The 27983-nt window shown below is 50.5% G+C and overlaps 1 long non-coding RNA gene across 1 annotated transcript in view; it reads left to right on the forward strand.

Annotated features, from left to right (window-relative positions):
* Positions 1-1082: 1082 nt before the first annotated feature.
* Positions 1083-27983, forward strand: part of LOC141993536 (uncharacterized) — a 62168-nt gene continuing 35267 nt past the window's right edge. The window contains exons 1-2 of the long non-coding RNA XR_012640881.1: positions 1083-1103; positions 2452-2603. This is a non-coding gene — a long non-coding RNA (uncharacterized LOC141993536). The remainder of the gene's footprint in view (positions 1104-2451; positions 2604-27983) is intronic.

Genomic DNA, 27983 nt, shown 5'->3' on the forward strand with positions numbered 1-27983 from the left:
TGAGACATAAAAGCAAGGACTTTGCAACCTGTGATCTTCAGGGATGCACTTTCCCTAAGGGGATGGCTTCTTAGCTGCAGTGTTGGCCTTCCCGGTTTCCTCTCTGTTTCACTGGGATGTGGGACTCTTCTGTCCTTTGCCCTTATGTGAACAGTTAAACAGCTGCTGTGTGTTGCACCCCAGAGGTGGCTGCATTTCAGTAGTAGAAAAAATTATCTCCATCCTGACGTGCAGAGCGGGAATGAGCAATTTACTCAACTTGAGAAAGAGCTCTGTGAAGCTCAAAAGCGTGTCTCTTCCAACCGCATTTGCTCCAACCCCTCAGACAGAGACAAACACCTACAAGATCTCTATCAAGCATTCTTACAACTACAATTACCCACCTGCGGAAGTGAAGAAACAGATTATAGAGCCAGAAGAGTTCCCAGAAGTCACCTACTACAGGACAGGCCTAACAAAGAAAATAACAGAACGCCACTAGCCGTCACCTTCAGCCCCCAACTAAAACCCCTCCAACGCATTATTAAGGATCTACAACCTATCCTGAAGGATGACCCAACACTCTCACAAATCTTGGGAGACAGGCCAGTCCTTGCCTACAGACAGCCCCCCAACCTGAAGCAGATACTCACCAGCAACCACATACCACACAACAGAACCACTAACCCAGGAACCTATCCTTGCAACAAAGCCCGTTGCCAACTGTGCCCACATATCTATTCAGGGGACACCATCACAGGGCCTAATAACATCAGCCACACTATCAGAGGCTCGTTCACCTGCACATCCACCAATGTGATATATGCCATCATGTGCCAGCAATGCCCCTCTGCCATGTACATTGGTCAAACTGGACAGTCTCTACGTAAAAGAATAAATGGACACAAATCAGATGTCAAGAATTATAACATTCATAAACCAGTCGGAGAACACTTCAATCTCTCTGGTCACGCAATTACAGACATGAAAGTTGCGATATTACAACAGAAAAACTTCAAATCCAGACTCCAGCGAGAGACTGCTGAATTGGAATTCATTTGCAAATTGGATACAATTAACTTAGGCTTGAATAGAGACTGGGAGTGGCTAAGTCATTATGCAAGGTAACCTATTTCCCCTTGTTTTTTCCTACCCTCCCGCCCCCCCCCGACGTTCTTTTTAAACCCTGGATTTGTGCTGGAAATGGCCCAACCTGATTATCATACACATTGTAAGGAGAGTGATCACTTTAGATAAGCTATTACCAGCAGGAGAGTGGGGTGGGGGGAGGTATTTTTTCATGCTTTGTGTGTATAAAAAGATCTTCTACACTTTCCACAGTATGCATCTGATGAAGTGAGCTGTAGCTCAGGAAAGCTTATGCTCAGATAAATTGGTTAGTCTCTAAGGTGCCACAAGTACTCCTTTTCTTTCTTCCACCAACAGAAATTGCTCCAATAAAAGATATTACCTCCCCCACCTTGTCGCTCTCATTTCCTCAAATTAAGTAGTCCTAATGGATCTACTTTTGGGAATAAAAATTGCTGGGGAGGTATCTGCAGCATCAAGCCCTTAATTTGTTTTGGGGCCCGATGTGCACTATTGCCGTAAACAGAATTCCTACAGAAAGAAGTGCACGTTTTATTTGGATAGGGACTACAACATCAGGCCTTAGATTTCTAAAGTGTTTTAGGATTCCTGGTGATGAGGAGAGCCATATACATATAAATAAAAAGTAATTATAATGAGAGTAAATGCTTCCTTAAGTACAAAAATAAGCTTTAAAAAGAACCAAGGTATCAAAGTAATACAAAATGCATAAAGTTTGAAAAAGTAAATACAAATTACTAAATAAAAGGTGAAGTAACTGTTTAATCCGAGTGCCTGGGTATCAGAAGGAAAGGAGTCCTGTGCATGCCTGTACTGGGGCATGTGAAGGATGGAAGTGAAAGAGGAGTGAGAGGCAGTGGCAGTAGATAGGGCACTGGGCTAGGAGTCAGGAGACCTTGTTCTGCCATTGACCTGTTGGGCAAGTCACTTCAGCCCAGGTGGTCAAGGGTCTTTAGGTGCATAACTGACATGGGGGTGAGGCACCTACATACTTCTGCAGATGTGGGGCCTTCTCCTCTGCGTGTCTCTGTTCTCCTCCTGCGAAGACTCTCTCGACGTAGGCACAGTGCCCTCCAGAGCTTGAGCTTGGGTGAAGCTTGTAAGTGGTATTGTAAAAATAACATGTAAGAGTGGTCAGCATCCCTTACAGGATTAGCTCTTCAAACCGAAACTACAGAGGTGAATTGTCTTTTAAATAGTGAGAAATGTACAAACTGGAAACTTTCTGAAACAGGTTTGCCCTTTTCATTGTTCACTAGGGGAGACAACTCACCAGGCAAACACATACACAGAACAATCAAATGAGGAGCAGAAGGCGTTTTTTTCCCCATACACTTCACAGTTTCACTCTGTCTGTTACAGTGGCTGGTGATGTCTCCTGCACCAAGACCTGCCAAGTTCCTGGTACTTTGTCAGAACAAGCTTCCTGTGTTGGGAAGAAGCTCAAGAGTTAGGACATAGGAGATGCCGTGGCCCATTGGAATGCCTAGGCAAAGAAGTCATTCAAAGGTGTGGTAAGAGATGTTCTACTCTTTGAAAAAAGAATCTAACCTCCCTTTTCTCATTCATTTGCATCATGAACTGCATTGGACTCATTAACCTAGGCTTTCAAGCCAGCAGCTTCCTATTTGAGTGCTAATTATTTATTATAAGCTCTTTAGGCCAGGGACAGTCATTTACTGTATGTTTCTATAACACCTAGCCCAAAGGGCTCTGGGTCTGGTTGGTCAGTAGCATTGCCACAATTTAAGTGTTTCTTCTTCTTCATCATCACCATGATGTATTTCACGATTATTTTGCCATTATTTTCTCTCCTTTGTAAATCTATGTAGTGATCAGACTCTCTTGTATATTATGCTGGCATTTTCCTTTACCCTAGTTTATATTTGGAAATAATCATAATTTGGCTATGTCTCTGCTGCAAGGGCTGTGATTTGCAGCTCCTGAATACATATCTGTTCTGGCTTTAGTTTGGCTAGCTTGACAAAATCACAGAACAAGGTGGCATTGGCGGCAGTGGGAGCTAGCAGTGACTAGAGGGGTCAGGCAGCCTCTTACAGCCTACACTGCTGCATCCTTCTTGTTGTTTTTAGTGAGCTAGCTAGGTAGCTGTAGCTCACGAAAGCTCATGCTCAAATAAATTGGTTAGTCTCTAAGGTGCCACAAGTCCTCCTTTTCTTTTAGCTAGATTAAAGCCAGCGCAGGTACATCCAAATGGACTGCAAATTACACGTCCGGTTAAAGTGTAGACATAACCTTATTCAGCTCCCAGAAGTATCCGGGGACTTCACTGATGTCTCTGATGACAGCTGCTAGTGAAGGCAAAGCGTGACTGTACCTGATCAATGTCTAGCATGCAGCAGAACAAGAGATGAGGGAGGAAGGATGGTCTTGTGGATAAGGAACAGGACTAGGAGTTGGGAGGTTGACTGTTATTTATCATTTGTTTGTGGTAGCTCTCGTAATGTGCTAAGCATCTTGCAGACACCCAAGAAGGGATGATCCCTTCCCTGAGAAGCTTATGGTATAACCATGGGTTGAATTGAGGATGTACTCCTTCAATTTTAGCTTATAAAGAATTATATTAGAAATTACTGTGTCGATTGCATTTGACTCCAGTTATGATCCATCATATTTTTGCTGATGCTCTGTTGGAGGGATTGTCGGGAAAGGGGAACATACTTGCTCATGTGATGGTTGTGTCCAGAAATTAGTCAGTTTCCGTAGGAAATTATTAAAGAGATTCACCTTATAACAAAATGCCAGCTTCCCAGAGATCCCCTAGGGTGACCAGACAGCAAGTGTGAAAATCGGGACAGGGGGTGGGGGGGAATAGGCACCTATATAAGACAATGCCCCAAATATTGGGACTGTCTGTATAAAATCGGGACATCTGGTCACCTACCCGACCCTAATCCTCCAGTAAAGGAGCTACATTTTAAACAGAACTACAGATTAATTTCTTTTTTTATTGTTAGCCGCGAGACTTTGTATTGCCAAAATGTGACTTCTCCTCCTATTGAACTGTGGTATAGTAAAATATGGACTGTGCTTGTAATGGGAAAGCTTTCACACCAAGTACGCACACAAGTGCCAAAAAGGTATGTCTCTTCCACCAGCAGAAGTTGGTCCAAAAAGAGATATTACCTCACCCGCCTTGTCTCTCTCAAAAAGAGGACTGGTATTTAGAAATTTGGTCACCCTTTTTAGCATACTCAGAGGAGGAGGGCTTCCCAGCCAGCAAGCCAGAATCTTTAGCCAGGTTATTTGAATATTAACCTGAACCTGAATAAGTAATGTACAATGTAGTATGGAAACATTATATTGTAACTCTACATTGATAAAAAGTTTCCAACCCCCCCCCCCAACTATGGGCTGTGTTACGGCCAAGTCCCTGCCCTGGTTTGGGCCTCAGTTTCCCCATCTGTACAATGGGAATGATCCACTCATCCACCTCCCCAGGGGAGGTATGTGGCTGAATTCATTGATGTTTGGGCAGTGCTCTGTGACCTTCAGACAGGAAGCGCTAGAGAAGGGCAGACAGTGATAAAGGTGACTCCATATGAGTGACTCTGCACTGTGTCTGAACTTGATTTTCATGGTTCGGTCTTGCAGTCCTGCCGTGCAAGACAATTAGACCTGAATTCATGCCAAGCATCATCTAGTTGCATCAGTAATTGGAATTATTTACTCACTTACTCTCAAATCCATTCCTGCCTTGAGCTGTTTAGGCACAAGTTACAGAGGTTTTAGAGGATAACTGTTAGTGAACTATCCCCATTTGTGAGCTGGGCTCCGCAAGTTCTAAGAGCTGCCACCCTTGGAAGCGCTTATGACTTATGTCTCTGATTCCTCACTGAAGTGGCTGTAGCCTCCTGCCTGCAGACTGTAGGTAACACGTCATTAGGCAATAGGCACGATTTTGCTGATCCGTCTGACCAGTACTTTGCAGGAGCTGCTGGCAGAGAGCCAAGCATACGGGGCGGCTCTTACCCAAGGTAAGGAGGGCTTCTGCACGGAGCATATAGAAGATTTGTGTGTTGGTGGGGAGAGGGGGGAAGTTCCTTGTCTGCTGAACAAAATGGCCAGGAGGATCTGGAGGAGGAGCATTGAAAGGACTGGAAGCTCCATCGCAAGGACTTGCCAGGTTGGGAAAGACAGGTGCTCCCTTTGCTCTGCTCTTCTGTTTCCTACAGCTGCTTTACAGGAATATGCAACCCCTTACTCCCAAGACACCTCGCTGTATGCCCCTAGTGAGCACACTGAACAGGTGCCTAGCACCCCCCTTGTCACTCTCAAGCTGTGTCTGCACTAGCCGTTAGTCCCCACCATTGCGACAAGGTGCTGGTAGCCACCTTGAGCCAGAGTCATCCTGTACTCCTGGCTCAGGCACTGGCATAGGGACAGAGGGGAGGCAGTGTATGCCTCTGGGCTGCAGGGGCCAGTGTGGCCTTTGGGGCAGGTGTGAGCAGCCCTCCCCCTGCTCTGGCCTGCTCCAGAATGCTCCCTGCACCCAGCGGTCCTGCAGAGGTCCCCCGGCACTGGGAATATTCCTTAGGAGGCCTGTGTGCCGGCCCTATTGCCCCTCTGCACCAGCCTACATGCAAAGGGCCTTAGGCTAATGATAAATTGTCACCGAGAGCTGCTCTGAGCCAGGCCAGACAACCCAGTGGAGCCCTTGTCCACACTAGCTCTTCCACCAGCAAAGCTGCCACATTTTAGGAGAAAAGACTCATGAAGGCAAGACCCTAGAAAACTCCATGACCTGCGGGAGTTCAGTTAGTGTGAAGTCTGTTGTACCAGTTGGGGAGGTGAGAGCCAAAGACATGCTCAAGGTCTGCGTGAGTCAGCGGCAGAGCCAGGAACAGAACCCAGGAGTCCTAACTCCCAGCTACCTGCTCTCCCCACTCTACATGCTGTGTTCTCACAGGGAGGAGAGTGAGGGAGAGTTGTTATTACTTCAATAATGTCTGAGCTACCTGTGAAAACACTGCTTTTATAACCCCAGCACACTCCTTTATGAGGCTTGGTCAATATTTGTTTTCTCCTGGCAGTTTGGTCTTCTTGGGCTGTTTGCACACACAGATCTGAGCCCTGTTCACCTGCTCTCTGGGCCCATCTCTTGCACAGCCTTGTTGTCAGCCTGCCATGTTTGCAGGGCAATGAAATATAGTTTGGTCAGTCCCAGAGAATCTTTCTAACCCAAATCTCGCCCATTTGGTTTCTTTTGGGGCTGGGGGAGAGGGCTGTTCCCTTTGAAGGCGATCCCTGTTTCTCCCTGTAGTCTTGTGCCTCCTATATCCAAAACAAAGACCAATTTAACCCCTTGAGCAACAGGTACGGTGGGCACTCAGGAGCCATGAAGTTTGGAATGGCACCCTCTACACTGCATGCAATGTCCATGGGATGTGCCAGCCTCCTCAGGCTAATACTTGGTGCCCACCCACTTTGGGTGATCATCCAGGATGTCTACATGCTTCAGGTACTCAGTTTTCCTGGGTAGATAGAAGTGTCTGGCCTTTGACATTATGCCTGGCAATGCTCCTCTGGCATGTGAGAGCCTGGGTGACTACCATCTTATCTGATTTTATTGCCTTTATAAACTAGATTATACAAGGTTTCACCCTGTTTCATGCAAACTCCCAATAAACCGTGGCTCAGCCAATCAGTTATTTACAGGAAAACATTCCCAGGTGACCTGCTTGGGGTGTGTGTGTGCTGGGAAATGGGCGTGTGCCCCTTTTTTGCTTCTTTATGATCGATGTTAAAAAAAAGTTTTTGTTTTTTGCATTAAAAATCCAGCTCTTGTTTCTCGTGTTTTTCTTGGCAGTCTCTATGAATGACTGGAGAATCGGTAGATTTATGACACTCCAGGTACTGAGCAAGGGAAAACCCTTGAGAGGGAAAGTGATTGTTTAATTCAGACCCTTTAAAACTCTTTGGGTTGTTTTTTGTTTGTTTGTTTTTTTGCCACTCAAACACCCAACAAGCCATTGGTAGGGGGAAAAAAAGACTGCTGAAGATTCAACACTGCAGCTCCCCTAGGTAAAGGCTAAAGAAACTCCTGATCCACATTTCAGGGTTCTCCATGGAAACCTCCAGCAAAATGAGGAAGACCAGATTTTAAGGCAACATCAAACACAAAAAACCATAATAAAAGCAAATCGAACTTTTTTCAGGCATCCTTTACATAAATCTAGTTCCTTTTTCTCACTGCCAGTCGGCTTTAACAGGGTGTTGCTCTCTGCCTCTTCATCAGTGGCCCTGTGTGCACTATTTCTTGTGTTTGGTGGGAACTGGTTACAAGAGAATAGTTCCCATGGTGTGGTTAAAACAGTCGGCTCTTGTGGTGAAGATGGGACCGAATGAACCATTTGTTAACCACTTTCCCAGGTGATGTCTGAGCCATGTAAAGATCCAGTGTTTGATTTGGGAGATGCTTGAAATGGGACTCTGCCTTGCACTGTAACCAGGACCAAAGCGTGTTTTATCTGTGTCGGGGGACTGCCACACTGTAGCCTGGTCCTGTAACCAATTACATCCCAAATTATGGTGTAGCTGGCACTGTGTCTTTCCATAGCCCAGTCTACACTATAGTTCAAATTGAATTAGGCAGATCCATGATAAAACATGCTGGAAATGTGTCACATCCCAGTGTAGACATGGCTTTTGCAAACCATTTTATAACCTTCAGGCCAAGATTTTTTTCTGAAGTGACTAGTGATTTGAGCACCCCAAAATGGAGACACCTCAAAAAGGCCTGACTTTCAGTGACGGGTGCTCAGCACTGTCTGAAAATCAGACCCTTTTATGCCCCCTCGAAACTGAGACATGCACAATCACTGGTCACTTTTGGAAAGTCTATATAATGGCTAAGATGTATCTATACTGGGATTCAGTTTCTTCCCAGGCTAAGCTGTGTCTGAGCATGGCTCTGGCGAGGATGCTACTCTAGGTATGGGTTGTGGCTCTCTCCCCTCTGTAGCGAATTGCTGTATCATAATGGCTTTGACTGAACACGGGTCGCTGGCTGTATCCACTCTGATTCTGAACCCCCATACAATACCCTCGCTGTCCCCTAGAGAGGTCAGCAGAAAGGCAGCATTGATCCTGACCGGGGGGGGAGGGGAGCAGTTGGGGCGATGAGTCCCATTGCTCTGTCTCTCCCATTGATGCATACACTGATTCATTCACAGCAAAGGCCATGCACTCTGAGAGCTCAGCTGAGGGGGGTAGGAGGGGGAGAGTGCTCCTCAGCAGCCTGATTTGTGATTAGCAGTGCCAGTTGAAGCCCTGTTGCCCTGTACCCCTAACCCACACATTCTCTCTGGCGTCAGCCCTATCTGCCTCTGTTGGGAGGAAGGGGCGGGGGGCGGTGACATGGCTCCTGAAATCGTAGTGACTTCCGTAGAGTCAGGAGGGAGTTGACATCTGGGTCCCTGATTCTTCTCTCACACTGCTGTAAATCACGAGTCACTTCATTTGTGTAGGTTCAAGCCTAGGGAGGTTCCCCATAGCAGTGCCAGTGGTCACTGGCCTCCGTCACACCCTGCTTGTGCATTGCACTCTCTGCCGGCTAAGTTTTATTCTTTCTTCTGTTACAGTAGGGCCCTGAGCCCCAGCTGAGATCAGGGCCCCATGCTGCCAGGACTGTGTTCAGACACAGTGTGAAGCATTCCCCGCCTTGGAGAGCTTACAGTCTAAATAGGCAAAACCAAGCCAGTGGGAGGAAGAAAGAGAGTTGCTCTGCCACTGACCTGCTGGGTGACTTTGGGCCAGGAATAATTGTACCCAGGTCTCCTGATTCCCAGTCGAGGACCCTATCTCCTGAGTCAGCTCCATTCGCTTCTCCTCCCACTCTGGCCTCTGCCTTCTCTTTCCATACTGCTCCCTAGCATGGCAGGGCCCCTCTCTCCTCCAGCATCTCAGCCATTCTCCACTGCACTCTTTCTCTTCCCTTGGCAAGCTGCGATCTAGCCCCTGTATTTCTAATGCAGTCACAAGCTGTGAAAGTGCAACCTCTGCAGAGATGGTGGGAGGGGCGGAGTGATCCCTTCAGGCCATGGGGGTCAGAGACCAATCCCAGGGGATGTTCTGATCAGATCTGAGCTTTGGGCATTCAAATCCAGGGTTCATGCCTGTATCTCTCTAACAGTTATCACGATATCATGACACTGCAGCATACTCTGCTAACTCAAATGCCGTGATTTTGTAATTCTTTATTATTTCCATAGCACCCAGAGGGGCCAATCAGGATCAGGGCACCACTGTGCTAGGCACTGCCAAAGTGCTCGGATGAGCGTATTGCTGAATTGGCACCTTGTGATATGGGGAAGAGGGGTGGGTTGTATGGTCGTTTTAGTTCATTCATAATTAAGGCTACGATTTTGTCAGAGAACTTGCCCTAGATGCCAGTTCAGTCCCACTCAAAGCCTATTTGGAGGGCTGAAGTGGTGCACAGATCTTGTGTGAGCCCTGCGCACAGGGGGTAAATTTGCCCTACAGGAATATATACTTGCTATTCACAGAGTGACACATCTTGGGGTGTGAGAAGGGATGTTTGTAGTGACCTGCAAGTCCCCAGAGCCGGGTGCTGACACAGCCTGCTGAGATCAGGATTATCCAGTGAAAATCAAGGGGAGGGGAGCTGACAACATCCTGAAGGCAGTTCAGATGAGCATGGCTTTTCTTTTGATTGCTTCCTGCTTTGCAGGCTGGCAGCTTGGAGAGGTCAGCTTGGCTCTGGGAGTCCTGCTTGTGCATTAACCATTAAAGGAAATGAAACATGGATTTTTCAGGGGTCTCACAAAGAGCATGAGGAGAGCACGTGGCAGTGGGGATACTAGAAATAGATCAGTTAGACTGAGAGATAAGGGCCAGTTTTTCAGGTATCCAGTTACGAGCCAGTTGTCCAGGTTTCAATTGCTGTTGTGGTAAATGTACATGCAAACAGAGGTGCAATTCACACACATGAAGCATGCACAATCATGCCTCAATCTTTCTGAATATTTTTATTTATGACCCCTACATGCAAAAAATAAATCAAGAATCTCTATCTATATATTTAGGCTTGGGAGGACCTTCCTCGTTGTATTACACCAGTTTTAATATGAATCAAATTTTAGGTGATGCTATCCCTTTAAGACAGACTGCTGCCTGTCTCAAACACTGAGCTGTGGGGTGATTTCTACCATATGTTGGCTATGTGACCCCTACACAGGAAACGCACACCTCCCGGGGACCTGAAATCATTCCATGCAATTCAGTTCAGCTCAGGCAATCCAAGCCTCACCCCGCTGGTATGTTTCATTAAATAACTTTTGCTATGCATTTTTTCAATATTCCTTTTCATGTTCAGTTTTATTTTGAAAGTAAACTCTTCACCGTCCTCTCCTATGGGATATTTCTTAATGTACAGGCCTCACCGGGTGACCATTCTGGGCATTGTGGCTAAATATGTGCAAAACACCATGGGAAAATGACCAGGGGTAAAAAGCTCAGCTAGAACCCTAGTATCTCATGGCACAGCCACTGATCCCAGAGAGACTGGTCAGTTGACCTGGATGAATTCATTCCATTTGTTGGCCCAGGTGGCAGCTGCTGGAGCAGCCAGAGGATAATCCGCATGAAACAGTTGCTCCAGTCTGGTTTAGATGTTTCCTTGGTGCAGCATTTGTGATTTAATTGTGGAAGGCAAGATGATCTAGCCCAGGGATACTCAGACTGAGGCTCGTGAGCTGCAAGTGGCTTTTTAATGTTTCTCCTTCAGCTCTTTGCAGCACATGATAGTAAAACACTGTGTGCTTTAATTATTAACCAGTCTAAGTTATTAACCAATCAGGATGCTTGTAGTTGATAAAATACTAATACTTGGTCAGTCATTTTGCTGTGGGAATTACATATATGTATAGTAAACGAAACAATGAATTCACATACTGTTGCTCATTTGGGTAATGTTAATTGCTAATTTGGCTCCTGAACCACTGAGGTCTGAGTATCACTGATCTAGCAGTTAGAGTACAGGGCTAGGAGGCAGGAGATCTGTGTTCAATTCCAGACCTTCCTGTGAGAGCCTGGGCTGCTCAAGTCTAGCTAGGTTTTCCTTTCTATATGTTAGTTTGCTCACCTGTTTAACAACAGGGAGTCTGTGAGACTTAATTAATTGGTGCTTTTGAGGCACTCTGATATTGCAGTGATACGCAGCATACAACTGGCTAGAAATACAAAATATCTCCTGCGGAGGGTTAATTAATTCATTCCTGTCAAGCTAATTGAGGTCTGCAACTGGAAAGAGCTAGCAAAGGGCACAGCTTTATTACTAAAAGCAGCAGGAGCTGTAGCAGGGGAGTGGGAATCAAGAGACTGCCATTGATGTGCTTTGGGCCGGTCATGTGCCCTCTCTGAACCTCAATTTCCCCATGTGTGGAATGGAGATTATGATATTCACCTGCCTCCCAACAGGGCTGTGAAAGTCACAGAATCATAGAAATATAGGGTTGGGAGGAACCTTCAGAGGTCATCTAGTCCTGCCCCTTGCACTGAGACAGGGCCAAGTTTATGTAGACCATCCCTGACAGGTGTTTGTAGAACCTGTGCTTAGAAACTTCCAATGACAGGGATTCACAACCAGCCCTGGAAGCCTATTCCACTGCTTTACTATCCTTATAGTTAGGGTTTACTCATATCTAACTGAAATCTCCCTTGCTGCAGATTAAGCCCATTACTTTGTGTCCTGTCTTCAGTGGACATGTAGAATAACTGATCACCATCCTCTTTAGAACAGCGTACTTGAAGGCTGTTATCAGGTCCCCCCATAGTCTTCTTTTTCAAGACTAAACATGCCCCGTTTTTTTAACGTTTCCCCACAGATCGAGTTTTTAAATACCTTTACCATTTTTGTTCACCTCTAGAGCCTCTTCAGTTTGTCCACATCTTTTCGAAAGTGTGGCACCCAGACCAGGACACAGTACTCCAGCTGGGGTCTTACCAGCGTCGAATAGAGCAGGACACTCCTGTTAATACACCCCAGAATGATATTAGCCTTTTTTAAATTGCATCACATTGCTGACTCATATTCAATTTGTGATTCACTATAATGCCCAGAGCCTTATCTTTAGTTTTACTGCCTAGCCAATTATTCTCCATTTTGTAGCTATTTGATTGTTTTCTTCCTACGTGTAGTACTTTGCACTTATCTTTACTGAATTTCATCTAGTTGATTTCAGACCAATTCTGTGCTTTGTCATGGTCATTTTGAATTTTAATCTGGTCCACTAAAATGCTAGCAATTCCTCCCAGCTTGGTGTCATGCACAAATGTTCTAAGCATACTTGCCAACATTTTCATTAATGATTTGTATAATGGAGTGAATAGTACTGGACCCCGCTAGATATGTCCTCGAGTTTGACAGCAAACCATTGATAACTACTCTTTGGGTATGTCTACACTACAAAATTAGGTCGATATTATAGAAGTCAATTTTTAGAAATCGATTTTATACAGTCGATTCCATATGCCCACACTAAGCGCATTAAGTCGGTGGAGTGTGTCCTCACTACTGTGGCTAGCACCGACTTACAGAGCAGTGCACTGTGGGTCGCTATCCCACAGTTCCTGCAGTCTCCGCCACCCATTGGAATTCTGGGTTAAGCTCCCAATGCCTGATGGGGCAAAAACATTGTCACGGGTGGTTTTGGGTACATGTCGTCAGTCACCCCTCCCTCCGTGAAAGCAACTGCAGACAATTGTTTTGCGCCTTTTTTCCGTGCGGATGCCATACTGCTTTCAGCAGATGGTGCAGTAGGACTGCTAACTGTTGTCATCCACCGCTTCTGCTGCAACTCTGCTCTGCTGCTATTGTCTCAATAGTGAATTTCTCCATGTTGGCTGTCATGGGCTCCAGGGTATGAGTGTTCTTCCTCGGGAAATGTGCATGGTGCTAACCGTCATCCTCCACTGCTTCCGCTGCAACTCTGCTCTCCTGCAGATGCCATACCATGGCAAGCCTGGAGCCCGCTCAGATCACCGCGGCAGTTATGAGCATTGTAAACACCTCGCACATTATCCTGCACTATGTGCAGAACCAGAACCTGCAAAAGCAGGCGAGGAGGTGATGGCAGTGCAGTGACAAGAGTGATGAGGACATGGACACAGACTTCTCTTAAAGCACGGGCCCCAGCAAGTTGGACATCCTGGTGGCAATGGGGCAGGCTCATGCCATGGAACGCCGATTCTGGGCCCAGGAAACAAGCACAGACTAGTGGGACTGCATAGTGTTGCAGGTCTGGGATGACTCCCAGTGGCTTCAAAACTTTCGCATGCATAAGGACACTTTCTTGGAACTCTGTGACTTGCTTTCCCCTGCCCTGAAGCGCAAGAATACCAAGATGAGAACAGCCCTCACAGCTCACAAGCAAGTGGCGATAGCCCTCTGGAACCTTGCAATGCCAGACAGCAACCGGTCAGTCGATAATCAATTTGGAGTGGGCAAATCTACAGTGGGGGCTGCTGTGATCCAAGTAGACAACACAATCACTGAGCTGCTACTATCAAGGGTAGTGACTCTGGGAAATGTGCAAGTCATAGTGGATGGCTTTGCTGCAATGGGATTCCCTAACTGTAGTGGGGTGAGAGACGGAATGCATATCCCTATCTTGGGACTGGACCACCTTGGCAGCCAGTACGTAAACCACAAGGGGTATTTTTCAATGGTGCTGCAAGCACTAGTGGATCACTAGGGACATGTCACCGACATCAACGTGGGATGGCTGGGAAAGGTACAGGATGCTCGCATCTTCAGGAAATCTGGTCTGTTTGAACAGCTGCAGGAAGGGACTTACTTCCCAGACCAGAAAAAACTGTTGGGGATGTTGAAATGCCTACAGTTATCCTTGGGGACCCAACCTACCCCTTAATGCCCTGGCTCATGAAGCCGTACACAGGCACCCTGGACAGTAGTAAGGAGCTGTTCCACTGTAGGCTGAGCAAGTGCAGAATGGTGGTAGAATGTGCATTTGGATGTTTAAAAGCACGCTGGCGCAGTTTACTTACTTGGTTAGACCTCAGGGAAACCAATATTCCCATTGTTATTGCTGCTTGCTGTGTGCTCCAAAATATCTGTGAGAGTAAGGGGGAGAGGTTTATGGTGGGGTGGGAGGTTGAGGCAAATCGCCCGGCCGCTGATTACATGCAGCCAGACACCAGGGCGATTAGAAGAGCACAGCAGGGTGTGCTGAGCATCAGAGAAGCTTTGAAAACCAGTTTCATGACTGGCCAGGCTACGGTGTGACAGTTCTGTTTGTTTCTCCTTGATGAAAACCTGCCCCCTTGGTTCACTCTACTTCCCTGTAAGCCAACCTCCTTCCCCCCTTTGATCACTCCTTGCAGAGGCAATAAAGTCATTGTTGTTTCAAAATCATGCATTCTTTATTAATTCATCACACAAATAGGGGGATAACTGCCAAGGTAGCCCAGGAGGGGTGGTGGAGGAGGGAAGCACCTGGTGGGGTGGTGGATGAGGGGAAGAGGGAAGGACAAGGCCACACTGCTTATTGAATGCCAGCCTTCTGTTGCTTGGGCAGTCCTTTAGGGTGGAGTGGTTGGGTGCCCGGAGCCCCCCTGCGTTCTTGGGCATCTGGGTGAGGAGGCTATGGAACTTGGGGATGAGGGTGGGCAGTTACACAGGGGCTGCAGCAGCGGTCTGTGTTCCTGCTGCCTTTCCTGCAGCTCCACCAGACGCCAGAGCGTATCAGTTTGATCCCCCAGTAGCTTCAGCATTGCATCCTGCCTCCTGTCATCATGCTGCCACCACCTCTCCTCTTGCTCCCACAACCTCTCATCTTGCTTGTCCCTCCTGTCCTCACGTTCATTTTTTGCTTTTTTGGACTCTGCCATTGTTTGCCTCCATGCATTCTGCTGAGCTCTTTCAGTGCGGGAGGACTGCATGAGCTCAGAGAACATTTCATCGCGAGTGCGTTTTTTTTGCCTTCTTATCTGTGCTAGCCTCTGGCATGGAGATGATAGGGGGAGTGTTGAAACATTTGCAGCTGCAGGAGGAAAAAAAGGGAGAGTAGCATTTAAAGAGACACATTTTAGAGAACAATGGGTAGACTCTTTCACAGTGAACCAAGCTGTTAACATTACATAGCACATGTGCTTTCGGTACAAGGTCGCATTTTGCCTCTTATATTGAGGGCCTACTGGTTTGGTGTGAGAGATCACACAAGCAGGGCCGGGCAACAGAATTCAGCTTGCAGGCAGCCATGGTAAGCCACAGTCTTTTGGCTTCTTCTACCTTCATAACATGTGGGAATGGTTTCAAACAGCAGCGCCCTCCATTCCCAAACCAAGCACCTGTTGGGTTGACCATTTAAAAGGAGGGGCTGCGGTTTTCAGGTTAATGTGCAGCACAAACCCAACTAACCCCCCCCCCGACCCCGCAATTCTCTGGGATGATCCCTTCACCCCTCCTCCCACCACGTGACTAGTATCAGGGAAGATCCCTGCCAGCCAAACATGAACAGCTCAGAGTGAACGCCCCCCCACACCGTGTGGCTAAAAGCAGGGATGATTTCTTTTCAGCCACAGGCAAACAGCCCAGAAGGAACGGCCACCTCTGAATGTCCCCTTAATAATGTCACTGGAGGATTTCTGCTCCATCCCCAGACACATTAACAGACTTTTCCAGTAGCTGTACTGGCCGCGAATGCATCCCGAGTCTTCAGGGCAAATTAATCATTAAACACGCTTGCTTTTAAACCATGTATTATATTTACAAAGGTACACTCACCAGAGGTGCCTTCTCTGGCTTCATGGTCCGGGAGCCCACCTTGGGAGAGTTGGGAGGGTATTGGCTCCAGGGCGATAAACTGTTCCTGGCTGTCACGGAGAATGGTTTCTCCACTTTCCTGTTGTGCACTATCCTCCTCCTCCTCCTCGTCCCCAAAATCCTCATCCCTGTTGTGTTAGACTCCCCCCCCTTGCAGGTGTCCATGAACAGGGATGGGGTAGTGGTAGGGGCACCCCCTAGAATTGCATGCAGCTCATCATAGAAGGGCATGTCTGGGGCTCTGACCCGGCGTGGCCGTTTGCATCTTTGTTTTTTTGGTAGGCTTGCCTGAGCTCCTTAATTTCCACGTGGCACTGCTGCGGGTCCCTGTTGTAGCCTCTGTCTATCATACCTTTGGAGATTTTTTCAAATATATTGGCATTTTGTCTTTTGGAATGGAGTTCTGATAGCACGGATTCCTCTCCCCATACAATGATCAGATCCAGTACCTCCCATTTGGTCCATGCTGGAGCTCTTTTGCGATTCTGGGACTGCATGGTCACCTCTGCTGATGAGCTAACCATGCTGGCCAAACAGGAAATGAAATTCAAAAGTTCCTGGCGATTTTCCTGTGTACCTCACTAGTGCATCTGAGTTGAAAGTGCTGTCCAGAGCGGTCACAATGGAGCACACTGGAATAACTCCCAGAGGCCAATACTGTCAAATTGCATCCACACTACCCCAAATTCGACATGGCGATGTCGATTTCGGTGCTAATCCCCTCATTGGGGAGGAGTACAGAAATCTATTTTAAGAGCTCTTTATGTCAACAAAAATGGCTTTGTCGTGTGGACGGGTGCAGGGTTAAATCAATCTAACGCTGCTAAATTCGACCTAAACTTGTAGTGTAGACCAGGGCTTTGAGTATGGTTTTTTCAACCAGTTGTCACCCACCTTATGGTAAATTTCAACTAGACCACATTTCCCTAGCTTGCTTATGAGAATGTCATGTGAGACTGTGTCAGGAGCCTTACTAAAAACAAGCTATATCATGTCTGCCACTTTGTCTCTATTCACTAGGCCAGTAACCCTATCAAAGACGGAAATTAGGTTGGTCTGGTATGATTTGTACTTGACAAATGGTACTGGCTATTTCTTATAACTCCAGGTGCTTACAAATTGATTATTTAATACTTTGTTCAGTGTCTTCCCAGGTATCAAAGTTAGGCTGATTGATCAGTCTATAATTCCCCAGTCCTCTTTGTTCCCTTTTTAAAAGATAGGTATGTTTGCACATCTCCTCTCCTTTGGGGCCTGACCCATCCTCCATGAGTTCTTGAAGATAATCGCTAACAGTTCTGAGATTGCTTCAGCTAGTTCCTTAAGTATCCTATGATGCATTTCATTAGGCCTTGTTGTCTTGAAAACATCTAACTTATCTAAATATGCTTTAACCGGTTCTTTCCCTATTTTGGCTTGCATTCCTTCTAGGGCTGTCAAGTGATTAAAAAAATTAATTGAAATTAATCGTGCAATTAATCGCACTGTTAAACAATAATAGAATACCATTTAAAAATTTTCAAATATATTGATTTCAATTACAACACAGAATACAAAGTGTACAGTGCTCACTTTATATTTATTTTTGATTACAAGTATTTGCACTGTAAAAAAACAAAAGAAATTGTATTTTTCAATTCACTTAATACAAGTCCTGTACTGCAATCTCTTTATCATGAAAGATGAACTTACAAATGTAGAATTATATACAAAAAACCTGCATTCAAAAATAAAACAATTTAAAATTTTAGAGCCTGCAAGTCCACTCAGTCCTAGTTCTTGTTCAGCCAATAACTCAGACAAATAAGTTTGTTTACATTTGCAGAAGATAATGCTGCCTGCTTCTTGTTTACAATGTCACCTGAAAGTGAGAACAGGCGTTTGCATGGCACTGTTGTAGCTGGTGTTGCAAGATATTTATGTGCCAGATGCACTAAAGATTCATATGTCCCTTCATGCTTCAACCACCATTCCAGAGGACATGCATCCATGCTGGTGACTCAAAGTTCTGCTTGATAACAATCAAAAGCAGTGCAGACTGATGCATGTTCATTTTCATTATCTGAGTCAGATGCCACCAGCAGAAGGTTGATTTTTTCTTTTGGGTGGTTTGGGTTCTTTAGTTTCCACATTGGAGTGTTGTTCTTTTAAGACTTCTGAAAGCATGCTACACACCTTGTCCCTCTCAGATTTTGGAAGGCACTTCAGATTTTTAAAACTTGGGTCAAATGCTGTAGCTATCTTTAGAAATGTCACATTGGTACTGTGATACAGCATGGCCAGAGGGCAGCAGGAGAGTGTTTTTTTGAAGCAGAAAAGAATTTTATTTGTGTAACACTTACAAGGAATCACCAAAAAGGATAAAGCAAAACTATGGAACAAAACAAAGCAAACACAAGGTATAACACAGCAGCCTTCAGGAGGGAGAAGTGTTCAGGCTAGCCTGGGCCCAGAGCGGGGGGGCCTCCTCAACACTCGTGGTCTTCCACCCTCCTGAGTTACCTGGTGGCCTAGAGTGGGGGGGCTTCCTCGACACTCATGGTCTTCCACCCCCTCGAGTTACCTAGTGCCACGCCCAGTGTCACCGATTATTCCTCTCCTGAGAGTGCCTGACAAGATGGGCATGGCTGCGGGGTGGGCGGTTTGGGGGTGGGGGGAGATGTACACCACGTGTGATAGGACCCCTCCTAGGTGACAGTGATGATGGTATCCACAGCGGCAACGGCTGGGGTCTCTCGCTCTTCCCCTCAATCAAAGGGTCAGACGGAGGGAACCGGATGGGGTCACCGAGCAGAGAACCTCGGACAGCGCCCACTGCTCCTCGAAGGTGTCAAGGGAGTCGGTGGATGCCGCCCAGAGGAACTCCGCCCGGATACGTGAATGTACTGAGGATCGGAAAACGGCCCTACAATTGCAGGACGCTTCATTAGCCAACCTCCCCTCTCTGGTTTTATAAGTGGCTGTTTTAGCTAGGGCTAGGAGGAGGTTAACCAGGAGATCTCGCGATTTTGTGGGGCCATGGATGGGGAGTGTGTAAATAAAAAGGTGAGGGGAAAAATGTAGCCAAAAGCGTAATAAAATATTCGTGAGGAGCCGGAAAAGGGGCTGCAGCCTGGCACACTCTAAATATATGTGCGCCAGGGTTTCCCTCATCTTGCAAAAAGGGCAAGTATCTGGGATGGGGGTGAACCGTGTCAAAAACACGCCTGTGCTTACAGCTCCATGAAGGAGCCGCCAACTAATGTCCCCGACGGGCCTCGGGACCAAGGTGGAATACAGGCTGGCCCACCGGGGTTGCTCATCCTCCAAAGGTGGCAGGAGGTCCCGCCACTTTGTATCGGGGCGGGACACCAGGGTGTGGGCGTGAAGGGTGTGAAGCGTGAGTGTGTATAGATATTTCCATGGTGCAACTTGGAAGCTGACTGGCTGCAGTTCATGCAGCCGCTCGCAGTGAAAGGGTGAAGGGTTTGTTGGGATCTACGGGGTAGGGGCCCAACTGAAAGGTCCGGCGGGCCTGGGGTAGAGGGTGGGTGGGGCGTGCCTTGCGCAGGGCTCGGTTGAGATAAGCCCGAGCAGTGGGCGTCAAGGCGGCCTTCACCTCCTGAAGTACGCGCCGGGGGGTACGAGGTCTGGAGAGCCCCATGCGCCCAGCGAGCGTCAGGGGATCCAGCCAGTCTCCCCGGTCATAGTCCAGGAGGTCTCCGACTCTCGTGACTTCTGCCAGGATCAAGCTCTGGCACACTGAGCGGGACTCTGCCGCCTGCACACGGAGCTGGGGGTTGTGTAGCAGGGGCTCCGCGAGGAGATCTGCTCCCACGGTGGCCGCCACGGACCTGGTCGTTGAAAACAGTTTCCAGGTCCGGAGGAGGTCCTGGTAGAAGACCGGCAGCCCGGAGAGGTCTTGCGGAAAACCTCTTGGACAAAGATAAAAGAGCTGCCGGTCGTATCGGAGCCCTTGGAAGCGGCGCAGGAAGGCGTGCGCCAATATGCTCCACGTCGAACTACCTGCACTATAAAGGAGCCTCTGCAGGTCCTGGAGGCGGAAGACATGGACCTGAATGTGCAGACACTTCAGGCCCTGCCCTCCTTCCTTCAGGGGTAGATGAAGAACCCCAACAGGGGCCCAGTGCATTCCTGACCAAAAGAACTCTAGAATCGATGTCCGGAGGTCGGTCAGGAAACCCGGGGCTGGGACCAGGGTGTTGAGCCGGTACCAGAGCGTGGACAGGACCAGTTGGTTAAGCACCAGTGCTCTCCCTTGGAGGGAGAGACAGCGGAGTAGCCTCGTCCATTTCCGGAGCCGCTCTATCACCCCGCCTTCTAAATTTTGCCAGTTCTCCAGCGGAGAAGGGTGCATGGAGAAAGGTAAACGCCTAGGTAGAGCAGTGGACCCGCGCTCCACCGGATGGTCTGAAGCGCGGGTGGGAGGGAGCTCACCCGCCGCCAGTCCCCCACCGCCAAGCCAGAGCTCTTGACCCAGTTGACTCGGGTGGAGGAGGCTGCCGAATAGATGGCCTGGCAAGCCTCCACCCGCGCCAAGTCCCCCGGGTCCTGGACCACGAGGAGCACGTCATCGGCATACGCCGACAGGACCAGCCGCAGCTCCGGCTCCCGCAGCACCAACCCTGTCAACCTCCTGCGGAGGAGACAGAGGAAGGGCTCAATCGCCAGAGTGTACAGCTGGCCCGAGAGGGGGCACCCCTGCCGTACTCCTCGCCCGAAGCTAACCAGTTTGGTCAGGGTCCAGTTGAGCCTAACCAGACACTCCGCGGAAGCGTACAGCACCTGGAGAAAACTCACAAACTGAGGTCCGAATCCAAAGGCCTGCAGAGTGCCCAGGAGGTACCCATGGTCCACTCTATCGAACGCCTTCTCCTGATCAAGAGACAGGAGGGCGAACGACAGACCGTCTCTATGCCCGAGTTCCAAAAGATCTCGGACTAGAAATAGGTTGTCAAAAATGCTGCGACACGGGACAGTATAGGTCTGGTCTGGGTGGATCACGTCCACCATCACGGACCCTAGCCGCAGTGAGATTGCTTTTGCTACGATTTTGTAGTCCGTGCTAAGGAGCGAGACGGGACGCCAGTTTCGTAAATCACGGAGGTCCCCCTTCTTCGGCAATAAGGCGAGCACCGCTCGCCTGCACGAAAGAGGGAGGACGCCGCCCTGCAAAGACTCAGCCCAGACAGTGGCTAGGTCTGGGCCAAGAATGTCCCAGAACGCGCAATAGAATTCCACGGTCAGCCCGTCCATGCCCGGAGATTTATTGGTAGGCATGCGACGGAGGGCTTCCGAGAACTCGGCCAGGGTGAGAGGCAGCTCTAGTCGGTCTCGGTCGCCCACGCTGACCATGGGGAGTTCCTCCCAGAGCACCCTGCAAGCGCCAGGATCGGTCGGATCCGGGGAGAAAAGGCTTGTGTAGAAGTCACGGGCCCTCCCACACATCTCCACCGGATCCGTGAGGGGGGCGCCGTCTTCTGCTAGAAGGCAGGTGACATGTTTCTTGGCCCCCCTCATTTTCTCCAGGGCATAGAAGAAGCGGGAGCCGCGATCCATCTCCCGAAGGAGGCGGATGCGGGATCGAACAAAGGCACCTCGGGCCCGATGGTCCTCGAGGGCCCGGAGCTCCTCCCGCTTCTCCCAGCACGCTCCGCAGAGGAACGGATCCTCGGGGCTGGCGGCCAGACACCTCTCCATCTCTAAGACCTCCCGTTCCAACTGCTCTATCGCTGCATTTCTCCGTCGGCTGGTGCCCCGGGTGTAGTCACGGCAGAAGAGCTTGGCGTGCACCTTCCCTAGATCCCACCATCGCCGCACAGAGGGAAAGGCACGCCGCTGCTCTCACCAGGCCAGCCGAAACTCCCGGAAGGACGTCACGAAGCCCTCATCCTCCAACAGGCTGTTGTTAAAGTGCCAATAGGCCGGTCCCGGCCTCTCTGCACGGAGGGAGGCTGTTATGGTGGCTAGATGATGGTCGGAAAATGGGACCGGCCAAATGTTGGAGGAGTGGGCCTGTGAAAGATGGAAACGGGATAAATAAATATGGTCCAACCGAGAGTGGTGTGACCGATGGGCCTCCACCCAGATAAAGGTGAACGTGGAAGTGTCATCTGGGTGGTGGTCATGCCAGACATCTACTAGGGAGTGATGTTCGACTATTTCTTGGAGAATGTTCGCAGTGGCCGGGCTCAGCTCGGCCCCTGAGCGGTCCTGTTCCTCGAGGGTGGTGTTAAAGTCCCCTCCCAGGACTAAGCACTCGTGAGAATCTAGGGTGCTGAGGAAGTCGGACACCCGCTGGTAGAATTGCGGCCGCTTCGGGCTTGTTGTCAGGGCATAGATGTTGATGAAGTTGACCACGAGCCCCTCCATACGGACTCGGAGATGCAGCAGGTGGCCCGGCACGGCCTCAGTGACCCCTAGCACCTCGGGCCGTAGGTTGGGGGAGAACAGGGTCGCCACTCCAGATTGTCGAATCATGAAGTGGATGAAGTAGACCCCGTCCCCCAACTCCAGCCGCCAGCTGTCCTCGGCGGTCGGATCCGTATGGGTCTCCTGCAGGAAAGCCACAGAGTACCCTCCTTCCCGCAGGTAAAAGAGCACCTGGGACCTGCAGAGAGCCATCCTACAGCCCCTGGTGTTCAAAGTTGCAATAATGAGGGGCGTCATGCGGAAGGCTGGAGGGGTGGGGGTTCCTTGTTGGTGGGGGTGTTCGCAGCCCCGGGTGGGTTGCGCAACAATCCGTGACCCATCCCATAAGTGAGTAAATCGTCACGGAAGCTGCAGGCCCGCCCGTAGGCCGCGGCACCGTGCCTTCCTTTCCCTTTACCCTCCTTTATAAGGGCCCTTGTGGCCTGGAGGATTTGATCGAAGTCCCCCCATAGCTGGAGAGCTAGCTGTACCCTGTTGCGGGAGCCACGGATGTCTTCTAAAAACTGTCGCAATGCTTTTCGCAGCTCATGGGGGGGTGGGGTTGCAATTTCTGGGTTATTCCCTGGTGGGGCTCTTGATGCAGCCTCATGGTCCACTGAGGCGGGCAGGCAGGGTGCAGACCACCGACGGGGCGTCTGACAGGCTAAAGTTATTAGGTCCGTCTCGAGCCTTGGGGTAGAAGAAGATGGCAGAGGGAAAATTGCAGCTCCTAATGGGTTGCAGCAGGAAAATGCAAAGGTTGCTCCTTGGGGAGGATCCGCAAAAAACGGGAAAGAAATAACCCCAGGGGTGGCAATAGCATTGCAGGAGGAGGTGGATTGGGCAGGGACAGGGGTAGGGGCAGGGGCAGAGGCAAGGCTCTGGGCTTCAGGAGGCAAGCAGCTGAGAGGTCGTGCCTCCCAAACAGATTTGAGGGTTAAGGGGGTGGGGAGGGGGCTCCCAGTGATGCTAGGTGCAGGCTCTGTGGTGGATTTGGCAGCCATGGCCTCAGGTGGTGGACCACCTTCTGCAGGGTGCTCGCCCGGGAAGGCGGTTAGGGGGAGGGAGCATGGGGAAAGGGGGACTGGGGTAAGGTTGCCCAGATCGAGGCCAGCCGGCAGTAGGTCATTCTCTCCCTGGGTGACCGGGGTCAAACCTAGGGCCTCGATCTCCTCATACATGGAGGAGAGGTCATCTTCTGCCACCCCGGGGGTCTCCCCTCTGGCGCCCGCTACGACGGTCGCTTCGGGGTTCGCGGGGGGTTCGGATGATATTCGGGCAGAAGGGGTTTCCTCAGGGGTCTCGGAGGGGAGGGTGTCCTGTGGAGGGGAGAGTCTACCTTCCAGTGCTATTTTGTCTTCCCCTCCCGACACCGGCGGATGGATCTCACTCGTGGACATAGCGGAAGGCTCAGTGTCAGTGCCTCCCTTCCTGGTCTTCCGGGGGGCCTCCGCATCGGATGGGTGCAGTGGAGCTCGAGCCTTCCGCTTGCCTCGCTTTCCCTGGACTAGGGTCCAGCCCTCCACAGCATCGTCTGGGGGCTGGTTAGCAGGGGTCGTGTCGGGGGGCAGAGGCGATGGTTCAGGGGCTTGGGGGGGTAATGGTGAGGCAGCATGAGGGGGGGCGGTTCTCCTTGGGGCAGGCCCTCTCCTATGCCCGGTAATATCTTTGTTGCATCCTCCTCCATAGGCTCTGCTGGATTGTTAACAGCAAGGGCAGGGCTCCCTCGCTCATCTGGGTGTTGTAGGGGAGGTGTCTCTTGGGCCCGGGCAGGAGCAGCGGTGGATCGAGCAGGAGAAGAGGTGGTTTCAGATGTCGGGCGGCCAGGGGCATCGGCAACAACAGAGCCGATGTCCTGCTGGGTCTCAGTGGTCTTGGGTGCCCCTCCCCGCCGGGCCAAGGGGCAGTCTCTTCGGACATGCCCGCTGATCGGCAGAGGTAGCACTGGGCCTCTCCTGTGGAATAGTAGACCTGATAGCGGGCTCCCTGATAGAGGATTAGGAAGGACCCCTCGAGCACCTCTCCGTCACGCGCCACCGGCGGCGGTAAAAGCTGCACTTGCCGGCGGAACGAAAGGACGTGACGGAGGGTGGGGTCCTTGCAGCCCAATGGGAGAGGGCTGATGACGGAAACGGGTTTCCCCAGGGTGGAGAGAGCGGGTAACAGGGTGGCATTGGGTAGAAAGGGAGGGACGGAGGTCAGGACTAGGTGGACGCCCAGGTCTTCTAGCGGCTCCAGGGAGACAAACACCTCCCCCACCGCCAGGCCCTTCTCCACCGCCTCCTGGGCGGCAGCCTCCGATGCTAAGAAAAAGACAACCTTCCTGTACATTTTGGAGGCCGCCACAATAGCTGTGGGTCCTACCACCCTTGCCAATGCCTGCACGTATGTCTCCACGTGGGGCGAAGTGGGCACCAGGAGGCAACGGACGCCATGCTTCCTGGTCATGGTGGGAAAGGGGCCCCAGCCGCTATTGATGGTAGTGGAGGTGGTGGGTGGGTGAGATGACGAGGCGGGGGGGGGCTGCCACCACCCGGGCATACGGCCTGGGGGCCGGGGGAGGGACGCTCGCAGAGCTGGTGGAGGGAACAGCGGGGAGGGACGCCATGGTCGATGATGAGGCCACAGCGGAGGGGGCAGCCTCTGCCATGGAGGGCTTGGTGGTTGTAGCGGGACCCTTCCCCTTCTTCGCACCCTGGCCTTTCCAGCTAACTGGGGGGGCTTTCCTAGAATCTGGGGGGCGGTGGGCGTAGCAGCGGTAATAGTCGCCCCGGTGCCTCCGGCTGCCGATGCCCCAGCGGGGGCGGTGGCAGGTGTTTTGGCAGCAGTGGTGGGGAGGGGGGCTTGGGGGTTGGGCAGGGGGGTAGGTGGGGGAGGGGCAACTGAGGTTGTTAGAGGGGCCTCACCCCTCTCATTCCCCACCATCGTGAGCAGGGAGAGACGAGGAGACACCAGAAGGAGGAGGGGGGAGGGGGAAGCAGATTAACCACTTCTCCCTGTTGGGCTGCAGGCGGGGGGGGGCAAATGGATCGGACTGGACAGGGGAAGGAAACAGGAGTTGGGGTCAGGTAGTGGGGGCAAACTGTGGGGTGGGCAGTCCGGGGGTGTGTGGGGGGGAACGCGGACCCACGCGCGTTTATTCAAAGAGTCTCGTTTGGTCGGCTGTTGTGTCTGGTCCGGATGATGGAATTCAAAGCAAGCAGTTGAGGCTAGAGGCAGACAGCAGGTTGCCAGCAGGGACGGACGGCGGGGGGGGCCGTGACGGTTGTAGTAGAGTTGGGGGGGCACCGATGGATCGGGGGGCAGCTCCGTGCCACACCCCCTGTGCCCCTAGAAACGCAGTTAAGACACAGTCAAACTCCCCCCACACGAGAGTACAGTTCAAAAGTTACTCAGTCTTATGGCCCCCTCCACGATGATTTGTAGCTTCCCTGGGCGATGTCTCCGTCAGCTGTCTTCTCTCCCGGTTTTTGTGGAGCATTCCAAAAATGCCAAGCAAAGATAAGAAGACGATTAATTGCGGGTCCACAAATGAACAGCAAAATGGTTGGGTCTGGGGGCTTCCACTCCCCTCCTCTGGGGAGCGGGTCGGCAGTCCTCCCCCCCTCCTCCGGGGATTGCAGCTGAAGCAGTAGCAGCGTCCGAGGGCAGGCGTGGAGGCGCTGGCAGGCAAGCTGGCAGCCGACCAGCACTCGATCGGTAGCAAAAAAACCCAACAAAACGAAGAAAAAGCATCTGGCCCGGTCGCGGGTCGGGGGAACTAAAGCAGGGGCAAAAAGCAAGGAAAGCCCAGGCCAGAGGGCAGCAGGAGAGTGTCAGAAGGGAGCCTTCTTCCCTTGAGAGAGAAGAGAGTTTGCTATAAATTAATTAAAGCACCTGAAGCCAATTAGAGCACCTGAAGCCAGTCACATGATAAAAACCCCTTGCTTCAATCAGACAAGAGGAGGAGTTGAAGCAGAGAGGATTGATGTGGGAGTAGAGAGCAGTTTGGAGGAGTTGAAAGAGAGTGGATTGGTGTTGGAACAGAGAATAGTTTGGAGGGAAGCAGAGGAGAGTCTGGAGAAGTGCTGTGGTGGGCTAAGAAGACAAAGACCCTAGGTAAAGGGACACCTGGTTTGTGCAGAGGGAGGGCAGGAAGCCCCTCAAGCTGAAGGGCAGGAGAGGGAAGTAGCCCAGAGGAAGGAACCGCTAGTTCTAGTGGTTTACCGCTATCCCTAGGGTTCCTGGGCTGGGACCTGAAGTAGAGGGCGGGCCCGGGTCCCTCCCTCTCCACTCTCCTCCTCTAGGACACTAGTAGGGCAGTTAATACCCCAGTTCAGGGGCAAGAAATGGTGCCCTGAACACCCCCCCCCCCAAGAAGAGAAAGCGCGAGACCCATCATAGTAGTGCCGGCAATTTGCCAGACATGGTGTCAGGAGTGGGATTCTTCAATAACCCCGACTTCCAGCATCTTCTTCACTTCTGCCCTAATCTCTTCCCTTTTAGCTTCCAGTATCTGGTATGGTCTTATCGTCACCCTTACTCCGGGCCTGGTGACAATATGATGTTGGACCAGTATTGTACGGCCCAGCTGTGTACAGAACACGTCCTGGTTCCGTTGGATCATATCAATGACCTCTGTTCGTTGTTCTGGAGTTAACTCAGGAGATATCTGCACCTGCCCGTGTGGGTCATCTGTCTGGGCTGGAGCTCCCCGAATGACCAGGCACGTCTCTCGGTCACACCAAGGCTTCAGTAAGTTGATGTGGTAGATTTGCTCTGACCTTCAGTGGTCTGGTTGTCTGACCTTATAGTCCACCTCCCCAATGGCTTCCACTGTCTCATATGGTCCATGCCAGCTGGCTAGGAGTTTGCTTTCTGCTGTCGGCACTAGCACCATCACCCGTTCCCCCGGCTGAAATCTCCGTACTTTCACCCAACGGTTGTAATATGTCTGGTGGGCCCCTTGTGCTTTTTCCAAATGTTCTCGTACTATAGGGGTTACTCGAGTTATTCACTCTCTCATCTGTGTCACGTGCTCAATGACATTCTTTCCTGGGTTGGGTTGTTCTTCCCAATCTTCCTTGGCAATATTCCGCGTGGGTGGCGTCCCTACAGTAGAGAGAAAGGGAGAGAAACCAGTGGACGCCTGGGGGACTTCCCATATAGCAAACATTATATACGGTAGAAGGGTATCCCAGTCTTTTCCTTCCTGAGCTACCACCTTCCAGATCATACTTTTAAGGGTACGGTTAAACCGCTCGACCAGTCCATCTGTTTGTGGATGGTAGACTGAGGTTGTATGGCCTGGATGCAGAGTAGGGTACATAAGTCTTTCATTAATTTTGACATGAACGGGGTTCCTTGGTCTGACAGGATCTCCTTAGGGATGCCCACTCTGGCAAAAACCTGGAGTAGTTTGTTTGCTATTGCCTTGGATATGGGGTTTCTTAAAGGAATGGCTTCTGGATACCGTGTGGCGTAGTCACGGATGACTAGTACGTTTCGGTGGCCCCATGCCAATCTTTCCAGTGGGCCCACTATGTCCATGGCTGTCCTCTTGAAAGGGACTTCAATAATAGGCAAAGGTACTAATGGGGCCCTCAAGTGAGGTCGGGGGCTATGCAACTGGCATTCAGGGCAAAAGGCACAATAGCGCTGGACCTCTGCACGTATT

This window comes from Natator depressus, chromosome 9 (genome assembly GCF_965152275.1).
Source record: "Natator depressus isolate rNatDep1 chromosome 9, rNatDep2.hap1, whole genome shotgun sequence".
Classification (NCBI taxonomy): domain Eukaryota; kingdom Metazoa; phylum Chordata; order Testudines; family Cheloniidae; genus Natator; species Natator depressus.